General features: G+C 46.1%; 1 long non-coding RNA gene across 1 annotated transcript in view; it reads right to left on the bottom strand.

Moving 5' to 3' along the window:
• LOC309552179 overlaps positions 1 to 23,894 on the bottom strand; it is a 949,684-nt gene extending 925,790 nt beyond the window's left edge. The window contains exon 1 of the long non-coding RNA XR_014225129.1: positions 23,202 to 23,894. This is a non-coding gene — a long non-coding RNA (uncharacterized lncRNA). The remainder of the gene's footprint in view (positions 1 to 23,201) is intronic.
• Positions 23,895 to 25,393: the final 1,499 nt, after the last annotated feature.

Genomic DNA, 25,393 nt, shown 5'->3' with positions numbered 1-25,393 from the left:
TACATTGTATACCCCCTGTATGTTGTACATTGTATACCCCTGTATGTTGTACATTGTATACCCCTGTATGTTGTACATTGTATACCCCTGTATGTTGTACATTGTATACCCCTGTATGTTGTACATTGTATACCCCCTGTATGTTGTACATTGTATACCCCCTGTGTGCTGTACATTGTATATCCCTGTATGTTGTACATTGTATACCCCTGTATGTTGTACATTGTATATCCCTGTATGTTGTACATTGTATACCCCCTGTGTGCTGTACATTGTATACCCCCTGTATGTTGTACATTGTATACCCCTGTATGTTGTACATTGTATACCCCTGTATGTTGTACATTGTATACCCCTGTATGTTGTACATTGTATACCCCCTGTATGTTGTACATTGTATACCCCTGTATGTTGTACATTGTATAACACTGTATATTGTACATTGCATACCCCTGTATGTTGTACATTGTATACCCCTGTATGTTGTACATTGTATACTCCTGTATGTTGTACATTGTATACCCCCTGTATGCTGTACATTGTATACCCCTGTATGTTGTACATTGTATACCCCTGTATGTTGTACATTGTATACCCCTGTATGTTGTACATTGTATACCCCCTGTATGTTGTACATTGTATACCCCCTGTGTGCTGTACATTGTATATCCCTGTATGTTGTACATTGTATACCCCTGTATGTTGTACATTGTATATCCCTGTATGTTGTACATTGTATACCCCCTGTGTGCTGTACATTGTATACCCCCTGTATGTTGTACATTGTATACCCCTGTATGTTGTACATTGTATACCCCTGTATGTTGTACATTGTATACCCCTGTATGTTGTACATTGTATACCCCCTGTATGTTGTACATTGTATACCCCTGTATGTTGTACATTGTATAACACTGTATATTGTACATTGCATACCCCTGTATGTTGTACATTGTATACCCCTGTATGTTGTACATTGTATACTCCTGTATGTTGTACATTGTATACCCCCTGTATGCTGTACATTGTATACCCCTGTATGTTGTACATTGTATACCCCTGTATGTTGTACATTGTATACCCCTGTATGTTGTACATTGTATACCCCCTGTATGTTGTACATTGTATACCCCTGTACGTTGTGGTATTTAAGGTGCCATCTAATATTTTTTTGAAACTATCAATGCTCCCTGCTGATACAACTGTTTGTGGAAGAGAATTCCACATCCTTACCGCCCTTACAGTGAAGAACCCCTTACGCATTTTAAGGTTAAACCGCCTTTCCTCTAGTTTTAGTGAGTGGCCATGTGTCTTATTGTATTCCCTTACTCTGAATAGTTTGTTCCTTATGCTAGGGTCACCAGTACAGTATTTGTACATTGATATCATATCCCCCCTCAATCGTCTCTTCTCCAGAGAGAATAAGTTCAGTGCTTGTAGTCTTTCCTCATAGCTGATGTCCTCCATTCCCCTAATTATTTTTGTTGCCCTTCTCTGGACTTTCTCCAGTTCCAGCACATCCTTCCTGAGGACCGGTGCCCAGAACTGGACAGCATACTCCAGATGTGGCCGGACCAGAGTCTTGTAGAGTGGGAGAATAATCTCTTTATTTCTGGAGTGAATCCCCTTTTTTATACATCCCAGTATTCTGTTGGCTTTGCTTGCGGCGGCTTGGCATTGCATGCCACTGCCAAGCCTGTTGTCTACCAGTACCAGTACCAGGGGTGCCAGAGTTAACCCTGAAGAGTAAAGGGGGTGCCAGTGGTTGGGCCCTGAAGTGTAAAGTGTTAAGTGTTGCAGCAGTATTTGCGAGTGGCTGCCTCAGTCAGGGAGGATTGGAGGAAGAAGTGAAAAAGGAATTTTGAGCTATCCGGAGTGTCAGAAGTCAGTTTAGTGACAGAAAGTCAGCATTCACAAGCGCCAGTAAGCATTGGTTGGCATTCAGCCGGCGCCAAGCCAGCGCTAGAAGGCATTTCTTCTCAAGTGTCCCATTCTTGTAACTAGTTGAGTCAGAGGAGTATCCCACTCATTCCCTTTCCCCGTCCAATTTCCTAAAATAAAACTAAAAACCAAAGATGCCGGACTGGTCATTGTCTCAGATCTCACACTTGGGCAACGAGCTTAAATGTGCTGTTGGTGTTAACGGTAACCATGGCAGACCCACATCAGGCCCAATCCCTGGAAAATCTGCTACATGTATATAAGACAAACTAAATCTAAATGTTAAAAATCACATTACACATCCAAAATATGTGATGCCAGAATAAGGTGTCTGCCAAAATTGTACTTCTCTGTAATACTATATACTGCTATATACTGCTTATCCACCCACTGCTATATACTGCTTATCTACCCACAGCTATATACTGCTTATCTACCCACTGCTATATACTGCTTATCCACCCACTGCTATATACTGCTTATCCACCCACTGCTATATACTGCTTATCTACCCACTGCTATATACTGCTTATCCACCCACTGCTATATACTGCTTATCCACCCACTGCTATATACTGCTTATCTACCCACAACTATATACTGCTTATCTACCCACAGCTATATACTGCTTATCTACCCACAGCTATATACTGCTTATCTACCCACTTCTATATACTGCTTATCCACCCACTGCTATATACTGCTTATCCACCCACTGCTATATACTGCTTATCTACCCACAGCTATATACTGCTTATCTACCCACTGCTATATACTGCTTATCCACCCACTGCTATATACTGCTTATCCACCCACTGCTATATACTGCTTATCTACCCACTGCTATATACTGCTTATCCACCCACTGCTATATACTGCTTATCCACCCACTGCTATATACTGCTTATCTACCCACAACTATATACTGCTTATCTACCCACAGCTATATACTGCTTATCTACCCACAGCTATATACTGCTTATCTACCCACTTCTATATACTGCTTATCCACCCACTGCTATATACTGCTTATCCACCCACTGCTATATACTGCTTATCTACCCACTGCTATATACTGCTTATCCACCCACTGCTATATACTGCTTATCTACCCACAACTATATACTGCTTATCTACCCACAGCTATATACTGCTTATCCACCCACTGCTATATACTGCTTATCTACCCACAACTATATACTGCTTATCTACCCACTGCTATATACTGCTTATCCACCCACTGCTATATACTGCTTATCCACCCACTGCTATATACTGCTTATCTACCCACAGCTATATACTGCTTATCTACCTACTGCTATATACTGCTTATCCACCTACTGCTATATACTGCTTTTCTATCCACTGCTATATACTGCTTATCCACCTACTGCTATATACTGCTTATCTACCCACTGCTATATACTGCTTATCTACCCACTGCTATATACTGCTTATCTACCTACTGCTATATACTGCTTATCTACCCACTGCTATATACTGCTTATCTACCCACTGCTATATACTGCTTATCCACCCACTGCTATATACTGCTTATCTACCCACAGCTATATACTGCTTATCCACCCACTGCTATATACTGCTTATCCACCCACTGCTATATACTGCTTATCTACCCACAGCTATATACTGCTTATCCACCCACTGCTATATACTGCTTATCCACCCACTGCTATATACTGCTTATCTACCCACAGCTATATACTGCTTATCCACCCACTGCTATATACTGCTTATCTACCCACTGCTATATACTGCTTATCTACCTACTGCTATATACTGCTTATCCACCCACTGCTATATACTGCTTATCTACCCACTGCTATATACTGCTTATCCACCCACTGCTATATACTGCTTATCTACCCACAGCTATATACTGCTTATCCACCCACTGCTATATACTGCTTATCCACCCACTGCTATATACTGCTTATCCACCTACTGCTATATACTGCTTATCTACCCACTGCTATATACTGCTTATCCACCCACTGCTATATACTGCTTATCTACCCACTGCTATATACTGCTTATCTACCCACTGCTATATACTGCTTATCTACCCACTGCTATATACTGCTTATCCACCCACTGCTATATACTGCTTATCTACCCACAGCTATATACTGCTTATCCACCCACTGCTATATACTGCTTATCCACCTACTGCTATATACTGCTTATCCACCTACTGCTATATACTGCTTATCTACCCACTGCTATATACTGCTTATCCACCCACTGCTATATACTGCTTATCTACCCACTGCTATATACTGCTTATCTACCCACTGCTATATACTGCTTATCCACCCACTGCTATATACTGCTTATCTACCCACTGCTATATACTGCTTATCCACCCACTGCTATATACTGCTTATCTACCCACTGCTATATACTGCTTATCTACCCACTGCTATATACTGCTTATCCACCCACTGCTATATACTGCTTATCTACCCACAGCTATATACTGCTTATCTACCCACTGCTATTTACTGCTTATCCACCCACTGCTATATACTGCTTATCTACCCACAGCTATATACTGCTTATCTACCCACTGCTATATACTGCTTATCTACCCACTGCTATATACTGCTTATCTACCCACTGCTATATACTGCTTATCTACCCACTGCTATATACTGCTTATCCACCCACTGCTATATACTGCTTATCTACCCACAGCTATATACTGCTTATCTACCCACTGCTATATACTGCTTATCCACCCACTGCTATATACTGCTTATCTACCCACAGCTATATACTGCTTATCTACCCACTGCTATTTACTGCTTATCCACCCACTGCTATATACTGCTTATCCACCCACTGCTATATACTGCTTATCCACCCACTGCTATATACTGCTTATCTACCCACTGCTATATACTGCTTATCTACCCACTGCTATATACTGCTTATCCACCCACTGCTATATACTGCTTATCTACCCACTGCTATATACTGCTTATCTACCCACTGCTATATACTGCTTATCTACCCACTGCTATATACTGCTTATCTACCCACTGCTATATACTGCTTATCCACCCACTGCTATATACTGCTTATCTACCCACAGCTATATACTGCTTATCTACCCACTGCTATATACTGCTTATCCACCCACTGCTATATACTGCTTATCTACCCACAGCTATATACTGCTTATCTACCCACTGCTATTTACTGCTTATCCACCCACTGCTATATACTGCTTATCCACCCACTGCTATATACTGCTTATCCACCCACTGCTATATACTGCTTATCTACCCACAGCTATATACTGCTTATCTACCCACTGCTATATACTGCTTATCCACCTACTGCTATATACTGCTTATCCACCTACTGCTATATACTGCTTATCTACCCACTGCTATATACTGCTTATCTACCCACTGCTATATACTGCTTATCTACCCACAGCTATATACTGCTTATCCACCCACTGCTATATACTGCTTATCTACCCACTGCTATATACTGCTTATCCACCCACTGCTATATACTGCTTATCTACCCACTGCTATGGCAGTACCTGGCTCCCAATAAATGTCCTCTGTGGCAGTGCCCAGCACCTCATAAATGTCCACTGTGGTAGTGCCCAGATCCCCATAAATGTCCTCCATGACAATGCCCACATCCCTATAAATGTCTCTATGGCAGTGCCCAGCTCCCCATACATATCATTATCCTCTGTAGCAGTGCCCAGCTCCTCATAAATATCCTCTATGGTAGTGCCCAGATCTCCATAAATGTCCTCTATGGTAGTGCCCAGATCTCCATAAATGTCCTCTATGGTAGTGCCCAGATCTCCATAAATGTCTCTATGGTAGTGCCCAGCTCCTCATATACTTTTTTGACAATAATTTGCCTTATAACCTTAAAAAAAGCCAGAATTTAGTTTCAAGATTCATCCTCCATAGACTTTAATGGGATTTGCTGTGGAATTCAGTTTCATGAATTTCAATCGGGTTTTGATGAACCCCCACAAATCGAAGCCAGGCAGATTGGCTGCTCCCTAATCCCTGGTATACAGAAGAGAACAATCTGTAGAGTTGGCTCTTTGTTAGCTCAGCTATATTTGCTTTAGTAATCCTGGTGGTGACAGAAAGATTCCCGCCTGCATGAGTGGCATCAAGTCAGGCACACAGCGGCCTGGCAGTCTGAACATTTCACAATGGTGACTCCTGACGGAGGATAAATGCCAGCTTATTCAATACACTGCAAGGAGCAAAGGGCACCGCCTCACATGGAGGTACCCACAGCAACCAATCCAATCCATTTACTTAACACTGACCGCCATTGATGGGATCCCATGGCTTGCTGAGATCGTTGTACTTGGCATTTAGATCTTTGCTTCTTGGACTGAGATTTGAAAGGAGAAGACAAAACAAAAAGTGACCTATGGTGAGAGTGTATGTAATATCTTCATGGGGCTCCATTCTGCCAAGGATGACTCAGACAAGGACTGACATAAAGGAAGAGCAATGACTGTGTCCTGGCACAGGGAGATCAGGTCTACTCAGCTTGCTGGCAATAGAAATCCATTGCAAAGTGACAAACCAGATCAGTCTTTTCACATCCAAAGTCCTGGCAGCTCCACGCTCCACTTGGCACATCAACTCAGGATGACGGTCTATAAACTTCCCCGCATATCTGACTACCATTGGCTTACTTCCTACACTGTTTGGTTCTCCTCATAAATGTCCTCTATGGCAGTGCCCAGCTTCTAATAAATGTCCTCTATGGCAGTGCCCAGCTCCTAATAAATGTCCTCGATGTTAGTGCGCAGTTCCTTATAAATGTCCTCTATGGCAGTGCCAAGCTCCTCATAAATGTCCTCTATTGTAGTGCCCAGTTCCTCATAAATGTCGTCTATGGTAGTGCCCAGCTCCTCATAAATGTCCTCTATGGCAGTGCCCAGCCCCTCCTAAATGTCCTCTATGGCAGTGCCCAGCTCCTCCTAAATGTCCTCTATGATAGTGCCCAGCTCCTCATAAATGTCTTCTATGGTAGTGCCCAGCTCCTAATAATTGTCCTCTATGGTAGTGCGCAGTTCCTTATAAATGTCCTCTATGGTAGCGCCCAGCTCATAAATGTCCTCTATAGTAGTGCCCAGCTCTTCGTAATTGTCCTCTATGGTAGTACCCAGCTCCTCATAAATGTCCTCTAAGGTAGTGCCCAGCTCCTCATAAATGTCTTCTATGGTAGTGCCCAGCTCCTCATAAATGTCCTCTATGGTAGTGCCCAGCTCCTCATAAATGTCCTCTATGGTAGTGCCCAGCTCCTCATAAATGTTCTCAGGGCAAAAAATGTGTATGGTGAGAGTGTATGTAATATCTTCATTGGTGCTCCATTCTCCCAAGGATGACTCAGAGACACGGACTAGGACTGACATACAGGAAGAAGAACAATGACTGTGTCCTGGCACAGGGAGATCAGGTCTACTCAGCTTGCTGGCAATAGAAATCCATTGCAAAGTGACAAACCAGATCAGTTTCTCATCCAGAGTCCTGGCAGCTCCACGCTCCACTTGGCACATCAACTCAGGATGACGGTCTATAAACTTCCCCACATATTTGACTGCCATTGATTTACTTCTTACACCGTTTGGCTGGTGTGGAGGAAGTCTGCTGCCAATCATTGGCAGCTTCAGATCACCAGAGTACTGCTGCTTGGCAGCCCATCACCAGCTGCTCCATCTGGTAGTCTTCCCATGATACCACAGCACCCAGGACAGCCACCACTTCTGCCCAGCCCTTGTCCCAGCCCTTGCCCCAGCCCTTGTCCCAGCCCTTGCCCCAGCCCTTGCCCCAGCCCTTGCCCCAGCCCTTGCCCCAGCCCTTGCCCCAGCCCTTGCCCCATCCCTGGCTAAACATCTACAAGTAAAGTGAAGCAGAATTCTCTGGTTCAGTGCGGAATATAACAGTGATTGCAAATGCTGAACATTGATTGCTATTGCTGCGTCTTATATCCAACAAAAAGAGATAATTACATTTTTTATTATAATGGAATCGGTATGCTGAGCCAACCCCCACTTCTTATACATTCTTTCTGACACAATTCGAGTCCATCTGGGAGTTTTGGGCGTTCCTTTCCAACTTTGGGTGCTCTGAGATCTCTTTTTGCACTCTTAAAAGTATATAAGAAACCCAGCGAGAGTAAGATGCACTTATATTGGTGGAAATAGGTGTGTGTACTAAGCAACAAAATTGGTGACATCTCACCAATACAAATCCTGGGAGGTATCAGAAACCATTGGGAGGTTTAAAGTATCACCTTACAAATCATATTTGAACCCCCAGTGGACCTATCACAGGAAGGACCAGGTCCTGTTCTAAACTGTGTTGTAGTGGTTGTGCTACATTGTTGGACAGCTTGCCCCTCATCTGACCATGCTGCTAGTTAAGAGATGGACTTTGTGAGTGACAACGCTCGTTCCTGGCAGTAGGAAAACCCTGTAGATGAGCACCACCCTTCACTACAGCAGGGGGAGGGGAGAAGGCTGTGTACGCTCCTTACGTGCTCCTAAAGTAGATACTCTTCCTGCCTTTGACGGAGAAGTGAATGGAGAGGTGGATGGAGAGATGAATGGAGAAGTAGATGGTGAAGTGGATTGAGAGGTGGATGGAGAATGAATGGAGAGGTAGATGGAGAAGTGGATGGAGAAGTGGATGGAGAGGTGGATGGAGAAGTGGATGGAGAGGTGGATGGAGAAGTGGATGGAGATGTGGATGGAGAGGTGGATGTAGAGATGAATGGAGAAGTAGATGGTGAAGTGGGTGGAGAGGTGGATGGTGAAGTGGATGGTGAAGTGGATTGAGAGGTGGATGGTGAAGTGGATTGAGAGGTGGATGAAGTGGTGTATGTAGAGGTGAAAAGAGAAGAGGATGTAGAGGCGAATGGAGAAGTAGATGGAGAGGTGGATTGAGAGGTGGACGGAGAGGTGGATGAAGTGGTGAATGTAGAGGTGGATGAAGTGGTGAATGTAGAGGTGAATGGAGAGGTGGATGGAGAAGTGGATGGAAAGATGGATGGTGAAGTTGATTGAGAGGTGGATGGAGAGGTGAATGTAGAAGTGAATGTAGAGGTAAATGGAGAAGTGGATGTAGAGGTGGATGGAGAAGTGGATGGAGAGGTGGATGGAGAAGTGGATGGAGAAGTGGATGGAGAGGTGGATGTAGAGGTGGATGTAGAGGTGGATGGAGAAGTGGATAGAGAGGTGGATAGAGAAGTGGATGGAGTGTTGGATGGAGAAGTGAATAGAGAGGTGGATGTAGAGGTGGATGGAGAAATGGATGAAGTGGTGGATGGAGAAGTGAATAGAAAGGTGGATGGAGAGGTGGGTGGAGAGGTGGATGGAGAGGTGGATGGAGAAGTGGATGGAGAGGTGGATGGAGAAGTGAATAGAAAGGTGGATGGAGAGGTGGATGGAGAGGTGGATGGAGAGGTGGATGGTGAAGTGGATGGTGAAGTGGATGGTGAAGTGGATGGAGAAGTTTATAGAGAGGTGGATGGAGAAGTGGATGGAGAGGTGGATGGAGAAGTGGATGGAGAAGTGGATAGAGAGGTGGATGGAGAAGTGGATGAAGTGGTGGATGGAGAGGGGGATGGAGAGTTAGATGTAGAAGTGGATGTAGAGGTGGATGGTGAAGTGGATGGAGAAGTGGATGGAGAAGTGGATGGAGAGGTGGATGTAGAGGTGGATGTAGAGGTGGCTGGAGAAGTGGATGGAGAGGTGAATGTAGAGGTAAATGGAGAAGTGGATGGAGAAAAGGATGGAGAGGTGGCTGGAGAAGTGGATAGAGAGGTGGATGGAGAAGTGGATGTAGAGGTGGCTGGAGAAGTGGATAGAGAAGAGGATGGAGAAGTGGATGGAGAGGTGGATGGAGAAGTGGATGGAGAAGTGGATAGAGAGGTGGATGGAGAAGTGGATGAAGTGGTGGATGGAGAGGGGGATGGAGAGTTAGATGTAGAAGTGGATGTAGAGGTGGATGGTGAAGTGGATGGAGAAGTGGATGGAGAAGTGGATGGAGAGGTGGATGTAGAAGTGAATGTAGAGGTAAATATAGAAGTGGATGGAGAAAAGGATGGAGAGGTGGCTGGAGAAGTGGATAGAGAGGTGGATGGAGAAGTGGATGAAGTGGTATATGGAGAGTTGCATGGAGAGTTAGAAGTAGAAGTGGATGGAGTGGTGGATGGAGAAGTGGATGGAGAGGTGGATGGAGAGGTGGATGGAGAGGTGGATGGAGAAGTGGATGTAGAGGTGGCTGGAGAAGTGGATAGAGAAGAGGATGGAGAAGTGGATGGAGAAGTGGATGGAGTGGTGAATGTAGAGGTGGATGGGGAGGTGGATGTAGAGGTGGATGGAGAAGTGGATGGAGAAGTGGATGGAGTGGTGAATGTAGAGGTGGATGGAGAGGTGGATGGTGAAGGGGATTGAGAGGTGGCTGGAGAAGTGGATGGAGTGGTGAATGTAGAGGTGGATGGAGAGGTGGATGGAGAGGTGGATGGTGAAGGGGATTGAGAGGTGGCTGGAGAAGTGGATGGAGAAGTGGATGGAGAAGTGGATGGAGAAGTGGATAGAGAAGTGGATGGAGAGGTGCATGGAGAGTTAGATGTAGACAGAGAGGGCAATCTGTAAAAAAGATCTCGTGAACCGAACAGTTTGTTGTTTACCGGGTGCCCGAGTTCGGCACATCGCAGATCTGGCAGACAGATTGTTGTGCGGGGCTGGGGATGACCCAGCGGTCATGGTGCATGTGGGCACTAATGACAAAGTTAAAGGTAGGTGGAGGATCCTTAAGAACGATTTCAGGGACTTAGGTAATAGATTGAGGAAAAGGACCTCCAAGGTGGTTTTCTCTGAAATACTGCCTGTACCTCGAGCCACACAAGAGAGGCAGAAGGAGATTAGGGAACTTAACAAGTGGCTGAGGAATTGGTGTAGGAAGGAGGGGTTTGGGTTCCTGGAGAACTGGGCTGACTTCTCAGTCGGCTACCGGCTCTTTAGTAAGGATGGGCTGCACCTTAATGGGGACGGTACAGCTCTTTTGGGGAGAAAGATGGCCACCAAGTTGGAGGGGCTTTTAAACTAGGAGACGTGGGGGAGGGCTCAGAAGTAGAGTCAGTCAGGAGGGAGCAGAGGACTGAAGGCAGCTGTAGTGTCAGCAGCGACAGTAGGTCCACAATGTCAATTGGCAGGTCTGTGCGGGAAAACCTCAGACCAAACAGGAATAAACATAACCGCCAATTGCGCTTAACTTCCTTAAAACTAAGAGGGGTATATGCTAATGCCAGGAGCCTAGCTAATAAAATGGATGAGTTGGAAATGTTAGTACATGAGGAGGACATAGACCTTGTGGGAATAACAGAGACTTGGTTCGACCCCTCACATGACTGGCTGGCCAATATCCAAGGGTATTCGGTGTACCGGAAGGACAGGGTAGGAAAAAGAGGGGGAGGGGTATGTCTCTATGTCAAGAACAATATAAAGATGATAGAAAGGAGTGACATTACGGATGGGATGAGCATGGATTTAGAATCTGTGTGGGTTGAACTCCATAGGGAAGGAGAAAAGGGGAAAGTAATTGTGGGGGTTTGCTATAGGCCACCTAACCAAGGGGAGGAGGTAGAGCTGGAATTCTTAGCACTAATGAGTAAAGTGGCAAAATTGGGATCAGTCATCATATTGGGGGACTTCAATTATCCCGAAATTGACTGGGAAGAGGGGACTGCACACTCACAGAAGGCCCGCCTATTCACGGAAACCTTACAGGATAACTACATGTCACAGTTGGTGGATTCCCCTACCAGAGAAAACGCAGTCCTGGATCTATTGCTCACTAATGACCCAGACCGAATCTCGGAGGTAGGAGTCCAGGACTACCTGGGCTCTAGCGATCACAGGATGATCACATTTAGTATAAATAACAATATAACACGGCAAGTGGGGAACATAAGAACCCTAAACTTCAGAAGGGCAAACTTTCCAAAATTGTACTCAATGATGGAAAGGGTAAACTGGGACCAAACCCTGGGATCCCTGACCACAGAGGAAAAATGGGAATGCTTTAGGAACATATTAGGCAAAGGCATCTTGCAGTGCATTCCTATGGGAAATAAATTTAGAAGAGACAAAGCCAAACCTGGCTGGCTAAACTGTAGCGTCAAAAAACTTATTAGGGGGAAAAAATTGGCCTTCAAGAAGTATAAATCAGAGGGCACAGTATCGGCTTTCGAGCAATACAAGGAGGCAAATAAGAAAAGTAAACAAGAAATCAAGATGGCTAAAATCAACTTTGAGAGACAAATAGCGGAGGATAGTAAAAAAAACCCAAAGAAATTCTTTAAATATATCAACAGCAAAAAAACTAGGGCAGAGCATATTGCACACATAATTAACGATGATGGGAGGATGGTTACAGAGGACACTGAAAAAGCAACCGTGCTGAATGCTTTTTTTCTCGTCAGTCTTTACACAGGAAAAGGAGGGGTACACTGACCATGACTGTATGGGGTACACTGACCATGACTGTATGGGGTACACTGACCATGACTGTATGGGGGTACACTGACCATGACTGTATGGGGTACACTGACCATGACTGTATGGTTAGTAGTAATGCACAGGACTTGCCACCATGGCTAACAGAGGGGGAAATCAGGGAAAGGCTGGATAAACTTAACACAAACAAATCACCAGGACCGGATGGCGTACATCCGAGAGTACTCAAGGAACTCAGTAAAGTTATATCGAGACCACTGTTCCTGATCTTTGCTGACAGTATTAGGACAGGAGATGTACCAGGGGATTGGAAGAAAGCTAACGTGATTCCAATATTCAAAAAGGGGCAGAGGCATATCCCGGGAAATTATAGGCCTGTCAGTTTGACATCAGTAGTATGTAAACTTCTGGAGGGGATGATAAGGGACTATATCGAAGAGTTTGCTAAGGACAACAACATCATCAGCAGTAATCAGCACGGGTTTACAAATGGGCGTTCTTGTCAAACCAATCTCCTAACATTCTACGAGGAGGTGAGCTGTGCACTGGATAGGGGGAGACCAGTGGATGTGGGGTACCTGGATAGGGGCAGACCAGTGGATGTGGTGTACTTGGATTTCGCTAAGGCGTTTGATACAGTTCCCCACAAGCGCTTAATTTATAAAATAAGGTCTGCAGGCATCGACCGCAGAGTTTGCTCTTGGATACGGAACTGGCTAAAAGGGCGTGTCCAAAGGGTAGTAATAAACAGCGCATACTCAGACTGGTCTGGGGTGGTAAGCGGGGTCCCCCAAGGCTCAGTCTTGGGACCAACCTTGTTCAATTTATTCATAAACAGCATTGAGGATGGGATCAGGAGTTCGATATCAGTTTTTGCAGATGACACAAAATTGGGCAGGGCAATAACTGCACAGCATGAAGCAGATATCCTACAGAATGACCTGGACAAAATAACAGAGTGGGCAACAACATGGCAAATGAGGTTTAATGTGGAGAAGTGTAAGGTTTTGCACTTGGGGACTAAAAACATAAAAACACAATACACTTTAGGAGGGGAACCCTTGGGGGAATCAAAAATGGAGAAAGATCTGGGAGTCTTGGTTGATGATAGATTAGGCAACAGCATGCAATGTCAAGCGGCAGCTGCCAAAGCCAGCAGAATATTAGCATGCATAAAGAAAGGGATGTATTCCAGAGATAAGACTATAATCCTTCCACTTTATAAAACTCTGGTCCGACCGCATCTGGAGTATTCTGTCCAGTTCTGGTCGCCAGTCCTCAGGAGGGATGTGTTGGAGCTGGAGAGAGTCCAGGGAAGGGCAACTAAACTAATTAGGGGATTGGAGCACCTTGACTATGAAGAGCGTCTACAATCGCTCGATTTATTCTCCCTGGAGAAGAGACGTCTGAGGGGGGACATGATAGCAATTTATAAATATCTTAATGGGGATCCCAGCTTAGAAAAAAAGCTGTTCATTCGAAGGGATTGCATGAGGACTCGAGGGCATACAATGCGATTAGAGGAGAAGCGTTTTAACCTCAGGCAACGCGGGGGGTTCTTTACTGTTAGGGCTACAAGATTGTGGAATTCTCTACCACAAGAGGTGGTTTCTGCGGGTAGTATGGTGGCTTTCAAAAGACTCTTAGACTTACATCTCAAGGATCAGAACATTCAGGGGTATGAGAGATGATTACAGCCACACACACCTACACAGGTTGAACTGGATGGACTATTGTCTTTATTCAACCTCACCTACTATGTAACTATGTAAGTGGATGGAGAAGTAGATGGAGAGGTGGATGTAGAAGTGGATGAAGAAGTGGATGTAGAGGTGGCTGGAGAAGTGGATAGAGAAGTGGATGGAGAAGTGGATGGAGAAGTGGATGTAGAGGTGGCTGGAGAAGTGGATAGAGAAGTGGATGGAGAAGTGGATGGAGTGGATAATGTAGAAGTGGATGGAGAGGTGGATGTAGAGGTGGATGGAGAAGTGGATGGAGAAGTGGATAGAGAAGTGGATGGAGAAGTGGATGGAGAAGTGGATAGAGAAGTGGATGGAGAAGTGGATGGAGAAGTGGATGGAGAAGTGGATAGAGAAGTGGATGGAGAAGTGGATAGAGAAGTGGATGGAGAAGTGGATTGAGAGGTGGATGGAGAAGTGGATGGAGAGGTGGATGGAGAAGTGGATTGAGAGGTGGATGGAGAAGTGGATGGAGAGGTGGATGGAGACGTGGATGGAGAAGTGGATGTAGAGGTGGATGGAGAAGTGGATATCGAGGTGAATGGAGAATCAGATGGAGAATTGCACAAAGTAGATGTAGAGTAGACCTTTGCAGTTTGTTTAGTTCCAAATCTAAATTTGGACTAATTTTTCAATATTCAGATGTATCTGAATTTTGGAATAACAATAGGAATGAATTTACAGGAATCAGAAATAAAATATTACAAAAAAAAATTATTTGAATTCAAAATAAAATAAATACGAATCTAAATGTGAACATATTGCTAACTATAGAAATTGGACAAACGTGAACTTTTTAGGCACAAATTATAAAATCAAAAAAGTTTTTTCAAAACAAAACAAAATACACATCGTATTCTAAAACCATAGAAAAGTCAGGCTGGTGTAACTGAATATCTGACCAAACCAAATGCTGACACTTAACCAGTGCCAACTGGTAGACCAGAGCCCTGTGGTAGTAGCCAGCACAGAGGGGGTTGGTCAGCATTAATTATAGGGGCTCAACATGTTTCGTGATACTTCGCTTCTTCAGGAGCTCATTTAATAATTCCTAAACATCTCTATTGGATCGTAGGTGGTGTTAGAGGAACGCTGCATGCCAGCCCTACACATGTGGATTGTTGGTTGTGTTAGACACCCCCTATGATCCACCTGTGTAGGGCTGGCAAGTAGAGTTCCTCTGCGACTTTGACCTTTATATCCTGGGAAAGCCTTGTGGGACTGTAGTGTTATACAAATGCTCCACTTCTGATGCAACGATTGATACTGCCTTATCTGAACTCTGGTTTACCTTGACTGTCTACTGTCATACAATCTAATCAACACTCCAACCCTGGCTACCCCTTATATAATTACATAATGTGAGATGGCGTAATAATTCTGTCATGTAAATTTACCTGATTGAGCTATTCCACATGCAATGTCACCAATATGAGGGCTTCCCACGCCCACGACTATTTACTATCAATAGAGATGTTTAGGAATTATTAAATGAGCTCCTGAAGAAGTGAAGTATCACGAAACATGTTGAGCCTCTATCATTGATGCTGACCAACCCCCTCTGTGCTGCCTACTACCACAGGGCTCTGGTCTGCCAGTTGGCCCTGGTTAAGTGTCAGCATTTGGTTTGGTCAGATATTCAGTTACACTAGCCTGACTTTTATATGGTTTTAGAATACGATGTGTATTTTGTTTTTGTTTTTTAATAAACGTTTTTGATTTTATAATTTGTGCCGAAAAAGTCCAATTTCTATATATTCCAGTCAGTAGGTTGTGGCACTTGTTACCTTCACTGTGCACCCGCAGTACCACCCTGTGCTGGTGTAAGTTATATTTAATATTGCAGATTTCCTTCAAAAACTGTGCATTACTGGAAGAATTGATGCTGTTTTGAAGTCAAAGGGTTTTCAGATATTGACTTCATTTAGATATTTCTTCTGTTTGCTCACTTTGCATTTTTTTTAAATTGATAAGAAATAAACAAGTAAAATACATATTTCTGAAAGCATTCTTACTTTATTATATCATTATTCATTATTTTTATATTATTTATTATTATTATTATTAGTAGTAGTAGTATTCATTATTATCAAATATCATTATGTAGCACTGCCCCCTTGAGGATTGCTGGTTATTACACTTTCAGCTCCCCCTGGGTTACCGTTAGCAACACTGGCATTCGAAATTTAACACTTTACTTCTTGGCTCAGTCAATGATCAATATAAAACAAATATAAAACAAAAAACTATCAGCGCAACCAAAAACGTGACTACAAAAGGTGCATAAAATATATTGTACAATAAATCAATAGTGCAACATATAAATAAATGAGGAGACCGGCAGCACACACTTAACGTGCCTTCACCTCACAATACTCAATAATAAAATAATAGTGATGCTTATGGATATTGATTTATAAGTTTGTGAATCACTTATTGTGCACAATTTTTTGACTGGCGCATCACTATTATTTTATTATTCAGTCAATGATCAGTCCAGGGGTTTGTAGTTGTTTTTGGTGTTTTATTTTAAATAGGGATGGGGGAAGGGAATAGTGGGATACTCCAGATTAACTATGCACAAAGTTTGGAGGAAATCTTTCTGTAGATACAGCCAGGCTGTTGATCCACTTTGCCACTTAGGTGGATTTAGGGTTAAGTCTCTTTCCAGATGACTTGATGAATGTTATCTTCAGGACACCCATCCACTGACTATCCTAATCCAGGATGGCCCCCTCAGGTCAAGCCCCTTGACACGATCCCCTGTAACTCATGATACTGTTTTTCTAGGGTCTCCAGTGTCCACCCCTCAGTCAGCTTTCCTGGACCTGTGTGTTCAGCTCCGTTCCTCTGGCCCTCAGGACAATCTCCTTATACCAAGTGTCACTGCTACAGAGGAGGAGGCAGCTGCCACCCTCCCTCCGGGACTCCGCTCTCCAGCCAAAAATCCCACAGCACATGGGCTCCTGGCTTTTATACAGCATCCCAGAATGCACCAAGACAGCCTGTCTCTACCAATCCCCAGGACTGTATCAAAGCCTATGTACCCATTCGTCAGGATTCCTCCCATTGTCTAACATGCTTCCCTATTGGACCAGTGTGAAACACTCTCTAGACTCAATGAATCGCATACTGAGCACACTGAGCAGACCTCACTCACAGATTCTGCTCTCTGGTAGGCAGAAAGCAATATAGATTTACCTGCTGCTCCTCTGATAGGCAGACAGAGCCAAAAACTATACTCTCTCACTAGCACCTACCTAGAAGGGTGCTACACTCATCCCCCGCCAAACCGAGCCATGTCATCACTAGCACCTACCTAGGAGGGTGCTACACTCACCCCCCCCCCGCCAAACCGAGCCATGTCCTCACTAGCACCTACCTAGGAGGGTGCTACACTCACCCCCCCCCCCTCGCCAAACCGAGCCATGTCCTCACTAGCACCTACCTAGGAGGGTGCTACACTCACCCCCCCCCGCCAAACCGAGCCATGTCCTCACTAGCACCTACCTAGGAGGGTGCTACACTCACCCCCCCCCCCGCCAAACCGAGCCATGTCCTCACTAGCACCTACCTAGGAGGGTGCTACACTCACCCCCCCCCCCCTCGCCAAACCGAGCCATGTCCTCACTAGCACCTACCTAGGAGGGTGCTACACTCACCCCCCCCCGCCAAACCGAGCCATGTCCTCACTAGCACCTACCTAGGAGGGTGCTACACTCACCCCCCCCCCCCTCGCCAAACCGAGCCATGTCCTCACTAGCACCTACCTAGGAGGGTGCTACACTCACCCCCCACCAAACCGAGCCATGTCCTCACTAGCACCTACCTAGGAGGGTGCTACACTCACCCCCCGCCAAACTGAGCCATGTCCTCACTAGCACCTACCTAGGAGGGTGCTACACTCACCCCCCGCCAAACTGAGCCATGTCCTCACTAGCACCTACCTAGGAGGGTGCTATACTCCCCCCCTGCCAAACCGAGCCATGTCCTCACTAGCACCTACCTAGGAGGGTGCTACACTCACCCCCCCCCCCGCCAAACCGAGCCATGTCCTCACTAGCACCTACCTAGGAGGGTGCTACACTCACCCCCCCCCCCCTCGCCAAACCGAGCCATGTCCTCACTAGCACCTACCTAGGAGGGTGCTACACTCACCCCCCCCCCCCCGCCAAACCGAGCCATGTCCTCACTAGCACCTACCTAGGGGGGTGCTACACTTACCCCCCGCCAAACCGAGCCATGTCCTCACTAGCACCTACCTAGGAGGGTGCTATACTCCCCCCCTGCCAAACCGAGCCATGTCCTCACTAGCACCTACCTAGGAGGGTGCTATACTCCCCCCCTGCCAAACCGAGCCATGTCCTCACTAGCACCTACCTAGGAGGGTGCTACACTCACCCCCCGCCAAACCGAGCCATGTCCTCACTAGCACCTACCTAGGAGGGTGCTATACTCCCCCCCTGCCAAACCGAGCCATGTCCTCACTAGCACCTACCTAGGAGGGTGCTACACTCACCCCCCCCCCCCCCTCGCCAAACCGAGCAATGTCCTCACTAGCACCTACCTAGGAGGGTGCTACACTCACCCCCCCCCCGCCAAACCGAGCCATGTCCTCACTAGCACCTACCTAGGGGGGTGCTACACTTACCCCCGCCAAACCGAGCCATGTCCTCACTAGCACCTACCTAGGAGGGTGCTACACTCACCCCCCGCCAAACCGAGCCATGTCCTCCCTAGCACCTACCTAGGAGGGTGCTACACTCACCCCCGCCAAACCGAGCCATGTCCTCACTAGCACCTACCTAGGAGGGCGCTACACTCACCCCCCACCAAACCGAGCCATGTCCTCACTAGCACCTACCTAGGAGGGTGCTACACTCACCCCCCCCCCTCGCCAAACCGAGCCATGTCCTCACTAGCACCTACCTAGGAGGGTGCTACACTCACCCCCCCCGCCAAACCGAGCCATGTCCTCACTAGCACCTACCTAGGGGGGTGCTACACTCACCCCCCACCAAACCGAGCCATGTCCTCACTAGCACCTACCTAGGAGGGTGCTATACTCCCCCCCCCCAAACCGAGCCATGTCCTCACTAGCACCTACCTAGGGGGGTGCTACACTCACCCCCACCAAACCGAGCCATGTCCTCACTAGCACCTACCTAGGAGGGTGCTACACTCACCCCCTGCCAAACCGAGCCATGTCCTCACTAGCACCTACCTAGGAGGGCGCTACACTCACCCCCCACCAAACCGAGCCATGTCCTCACTAGCACCTACCTAGGAGGGTGCTACACTCACCCCCCACCAAACCGAGCCATGTCCTCACTAACACCTACCTAGGAGGGTGCTACACTCACCCCCCACCAAACCGAGCCATGTCCTCACTAGCACCTACCTAGGAGGGTGCTACAATAATTTTTACACCTGCCTAAAACTTTTGCACAGTTCTGTACATAGAGACAGCAAACTGCTGAAGTCGGATATTTCTTTTATAACTTAGAACGTTACATAAAGAAGATCGATGTGTCTCAAATCTTACAATAAATATTTCTGGTAAATGAATCATTTTAGCATCATTTCTGTCCAAATCAACAAGTTTGGGCCAAATGTGACATTTCCAACTCCATCAAAACATTTTTTTTCTCTTTTGGCCACGGGGGAGGGGGACAATATTACCTGACAGAGCCGCCTCAGCTTTTCTATAATTAATTCGAAAAAAGTTTCTGTATTTGGGAACGTCGGTGCTGATGGCGAGAAGCAGAAATGATTTACAAATGAAAGTTATTATTTATTGTAATTAACTTGAAATAACTTTTCTCGAATCTCTCTCTCCAGGAAAATGAATGTAATGATTCGGGGGATGGGAATGTAATGATCGGGGGATGGGAATGTAATGATTCGGGGGATGGGAATGTAATAATCGGGGGATGGGAATGTAATGATCGGGGGATGGGAATGTAATGATCTGGGGATGGGAATGTAATAATCGGGGGATGGGAATGTAATGATCGGGGATGGGAATGTAATGATCGGGGGATGGGAATGTAATGATCGGGGGATGGGAATGTAATAATCGGGGGATGGGAATGTAATGATCGGGGGATGGGAATATAATGATCGGGGGATGGGAATGTAATGATTGGGGGATGGGAATGTAATGATCGGGGGATGGGAATGTAATAATCGGGGGATGGGAATGTAATGATCGGGGATGGGAATGTAATGATCGGGGGATGGGAATGTAATGATCGGGGGATGGGAATGTAATAATCGGGGGATGGGAATGTAATGATCGGGGGATGGGAATATAATGATCGGGGGATGGGAATGTAATGATTGGGGGATGGGAATGTAATGATCGGGGGATGGGAATGTAATAATCGGGGGATGGGAATGTAATGATCGGGGGATGGGAATGTAATGATCGGGGGATGGGGAATGTAATGATTGGGGGATGGGAATGTAAGGATCGGGGGATGGGAATGTAATGATCGGGGATGGGAATGTAATGATTGGGGGATGGGAATGTAAGGATCGGGGGATGGGAATGTAATGATCGGGGATGGGAATGTAATGATCGGGGGATGGGATGGGGTTACTATGATTGCACTTTGTATGCTCATCTTATCTCTTCCAATCACTCACCTAATAAATCCGCCATCTTTATTTTCACGATTACATTCTTGATGATGAGAAGGTGAGCTGACAATAAATACGGTGGAATTTCTGTCCTAAATTTTACCAAATATGAAATAAGAATCTATTGTACAATACGTATCCAATCCCTTACCAGTACCGGGATAGAACGCATTGGATCTTCTTCTATGGCATTCTATACAGAGCATCCGGAAATATTCACAGAGCTTCACTTCTTCCACATTTTATGTTACAGCCGCATTCCAACATGGATTCCATTCATTATTTTCCTCCAAATTCTACAAACCCCTCCCCCATAATGACAACGTTAGAGAAGATTCTTTGAAATATTTGCAAACTTATTAAAAATAAAAAAGGAAAAAATCCCATGTATATACAGTATCTAACAAAAGTGAGTACACCCCTCACATTTTTACACTGCCATCCAATCCATCCATACACTGCCCCCCCATCCATACACTGCCATCCAATCCATCCATACACTGCCCCCCCCATCCATACACTGCCCCCCCCCCATCCATACACTGCCCCCCCCCATCCATACACTGCCCCCCCCATCCATACACTGCCATCCAATCCATCCATACACTGCCCCCCCCCATCCATACACTACCCCCCCCCCCCAATTCATACACTGCCATCCAATCCATCCATACACTACCCCCCCCCCACCAATTCATACACTGCCATCCAATCCATCCATACACTGCCCCCCCCCCCCCATCCATACACTTGCCCCCCCATCCATACACTGCCCCCCCATCCATACACTGCCCCCCCATCCATACACTGCCCCCCCCATCCATACACTGCCCCCCATCCCTACACTGCCCCCCCCCATCCATACACTGCCCCCCCCATCCATACACTGCCCCCCCATCCATACACTGCCCCCCCATCCATACACTGCCCCCCCCATCCATACACTGCCCCCCCCATCCATACACTGCCCCCCCCCATCCCATACACTGCCCCCCATCCCTACACTGCCATCCAATCCATCCACACACTTCCCCCCATCCATACACTGCCCCCCCCCCCAATCCATACACTGCCATCCAATCCATACACTGCCATCAAATCTATCCATACATACACTGCCCCCCCCAATCCAATTCATATACTGCCATCCAATCCATCCATACACTGCCCCCCCATCCATACACTGCCCCCCCATCCATACACTGCCCCCCCATCCATACACTGCCCCCCCCATCCATACACTGCCCCCCCATCCACACACTGCCCCCCCATCCATACACTGCCCCCCATCCCTACACTGCCCCCCAATCCAATTCATACACTGCCATCCAATCCATCCATACACTTCCCCCCATCCATACACTGCCCCCCCCCCAATCCATACACTGCCATCCAATCCATACACTGCCATCAAATCTATCCATACATACACTGCCCCCCCAATCCAATCCATACACTGCCATCCAATCCAATATATACACTGCTACCCAATCCATCCATACACTGCCCCCAATCCATACACTGCCATCAAATGTATCCATACACTGCCATCCAATCCATATTCAGTATCTCACAAAAGTAAGTACACCCCTCCCATGTGACTTTGCTACAATGTAAAGTAGTGAGTGTAAAGCTTGTATAACAGTGTAAATTTACTGTCCCCTCAAAATAACTCAACACACAGCCATTAATGTCTAAACTGCTGGCAACAAAAGTCAGTACACCCCTAAGTGACAATGTCCAAATTGGGCCCAATTATCCATTTTCCCTCCCCGGTGTCATGTGACTCGTTAGTGTTACAAGGTCCTCAGGTGTGAATGGAAGGTGGAGGAGCGAAAGGTCTCTAACATCCACCAGCTCTGTGATGTCATCATGGAGGAGGGGAAGAGGACTCCAGTGACAACCTGTGAAGCTCTGGTGAACTCCATTGCCCAAGAGGGTTAAGGCAGTGCTGGAAAATAATGGTGGGCACATAAATATTGACACTCTCCAGAGATGTTCAATCGGGTTCAAGTCTGGGCTCTGGCTGGGCCACTCAAGGACATTCACAGAGTTGTCCCTTAGCCACTCCTTTGTTATCTTGGCTGTGTGCTTAGGGTCGTTGTCCTGTTGGAAGATGAACCTTCGCCCCAGTCTGAGGTGCAGAGCGCTCTGGAGAAGGTTTTCATCAAGGAGGTCTCTGTACATTGCTGCATCCATCTTTCCCTCCATCCTGACTAGTCTCCCAGTTCCTCCCCAAAGCATGATGCTGCCACCACCATGCTTCACAGTAGGGATGGTATTGGCCAGGTGATGGGCGGTGCCTGGTTTCCTCCAGACATGACGCTTGCCATTCAGACCAAAGAGTTCAATCTTTGTTTCATCAGACCAGAGAATTTTGTTTCTCATGGTCTGAGAGTCCTTCAGGTGCCTTTTGGTAAACTCCAGGCGGGCTGTCATGTGACTTTTACTGAGGAGTGGCTTCCGTCTGGCCACACCCATACAGGCCTGATTGGTGGAGTGCTGCAGAGATGGTTGTTCTTCTGGAAGGTTCTCCTCTCTCCACAGAGAAACACTGGAGCTCTGTCAGAGTGACCATCGGGTTCTTGGTCACCTCCCTGACTAAGGCCCCCCTCCCCCGATCGCTCATTTTGGCCGGGCGGCCGCTCTAGGAAGAGTCCTGGGGGTTCCAAACTTCTTCCATTTACGGATGATGGAGCCAACTGTGCTCATTGGGACCTTCAATGCTGCAGACATTTTTCTGTACCCTTCCCCCGATCTGTGCCTCCATACAATCCTGTCTCAGAGGTCTACAGACAATTCCTTGGTCCTCATGGCTTGGTTTGTGCTCTGACATGCACTGTTACCTGTGGGACCTTATATAGACAGGTGTGTGCCTTTCCAAATCATGTCCAATCAACTGCATTTACCACAGGTGGACTCCAATCAAGTTGTAGAAACATCTCAAGGATGATCAGTGGAAACAGGAGGCACCTGAGCTAAATTCTGAGTGTCATGGCAAAGGGTGTGAATACTTATGTACATGGCAAAGGGGGTGAATACTTATGTACATGGGATTTTTTTCCTTTTTTATTTTTAATAAACTTGCAAAGATTACAAGCAAACTTCTCTCACGTTGTCATTATGGGGGAGGGGTTTGTAGAATTTTGAGGAAAATAATGAATGGAATCCATTTTGGAATAAAGCTGTGACATAAAATGTGGAAAAAGTGAAGCGCTGTGAGTACTTTCCCGGATGCTCAGTATGTATGGTATACTCATTGAAATGCTTCTTGCCCCCCCCCCCCCCGTCCTATTCTGGGGTGGCAGTGGACGGGGGTAAAGGCAGAACATGCTTGTGATGATTATACTCAGAAGAATTGTTATGGATTTGTGATTAGAGGAATACAGAAAGATTATCTTCCATCACGTGAGTTCCATGTTATAGGAATTACATTTTTATACATCGCATCATTTCCAGTAGAAGAATTTGGGGATTTTTCATGAATAGCAGAAGATGTTTGGGGTCAACAATATTTATAAATTGAAATGATGATTTTCCTATATTTTCATGTTATATCTTCTGTTTGGCCCACAATGGAGACTTTCATGATGTGAAAACTTTTTTTTATCAAATAAAATCACAAATGTTTGAAGAGTCTATAAACAACAAGTACCTAAATTATTTCCCGATATTCAAACTGATATCGATTCAAATCGCGTTAAATTGAATTCAATTCAGATGCAAACGAAAAATTTGAGTTAAATCGAAAACGAAACGAATCCCGTAAACGAATCATTCTAACATAACAAACGTAACTAAATAAAATTTGTAACTTAACAAATCCATCCAAAACTAAACTAATTTTGGCATTCTGCACATGTCTAATGTAGAGGTGAATGGAGAAGTGGATGGAGAGGTGGATAGATAGGCAGATAGAGAGTTGGATGGAGAGGAGGATGGAGAAGCGGATGGAGAAGTGGATGGAGAGGTGGATGGAGAGGTGGATGGAGAAGTGGATGGAGAGGTTGATGGAGAGGTGGATGGAGAGGTGGATGGAGAGGTGGATGTAGAGGTGGATGGAGAGGTGGATGGAGAGGTGGATGTAGAGGTGGATGGAGAGGTGGATGGAGAGGTGGATGGAGAAGTGGATGGAGAGGTTGATGGAGAGGTGGATGGAGAGGTGGATGTAGAGGTGGATGGAGAGGTGGATGGAGAGGTGGATGTAGAGGTGGATGGAGAGGTGGATGGAGAGGTGGATGTAGAGGTGGATGGAGAAGCGGATGGAGAAGTGGATGTAGAGGTGGATGTAGAGTTGGATGGAGAGGAGGATGGAGAAGTGGATAGAGAAGTGGATGGAGAGGTGGATGGAGAGGTGGATGGAGAAGTGGATGGAGAGGTGGATGGAGAGGTGGATGGAGAGGTGGATGGAGAAGTGGATGGAGAGGTGGATGGAGAGGTGGATGGAGAAGTGGATGGAGAAGTGGATGGAGAAGTGGATGGAGAGGTGGATGGAGAGGTGGATGGAGAAGTGGAT

Source organism: Pelophylax lessonae (assembly GCF_965119305.1).
Source record: "Pelophylax lessonae genome assembly, chromosome: 4".
Classification (NCBI taxonomy): domain Eukaryota; kingdom Metazoa; phylum Chordata; class Amphibia; order Anura; family Ranidae; genus Pelophylax; species Pelophylax lessonae.
This window is presented reverse-complemented; position numbering and strand designations above follow the sequence as displayed.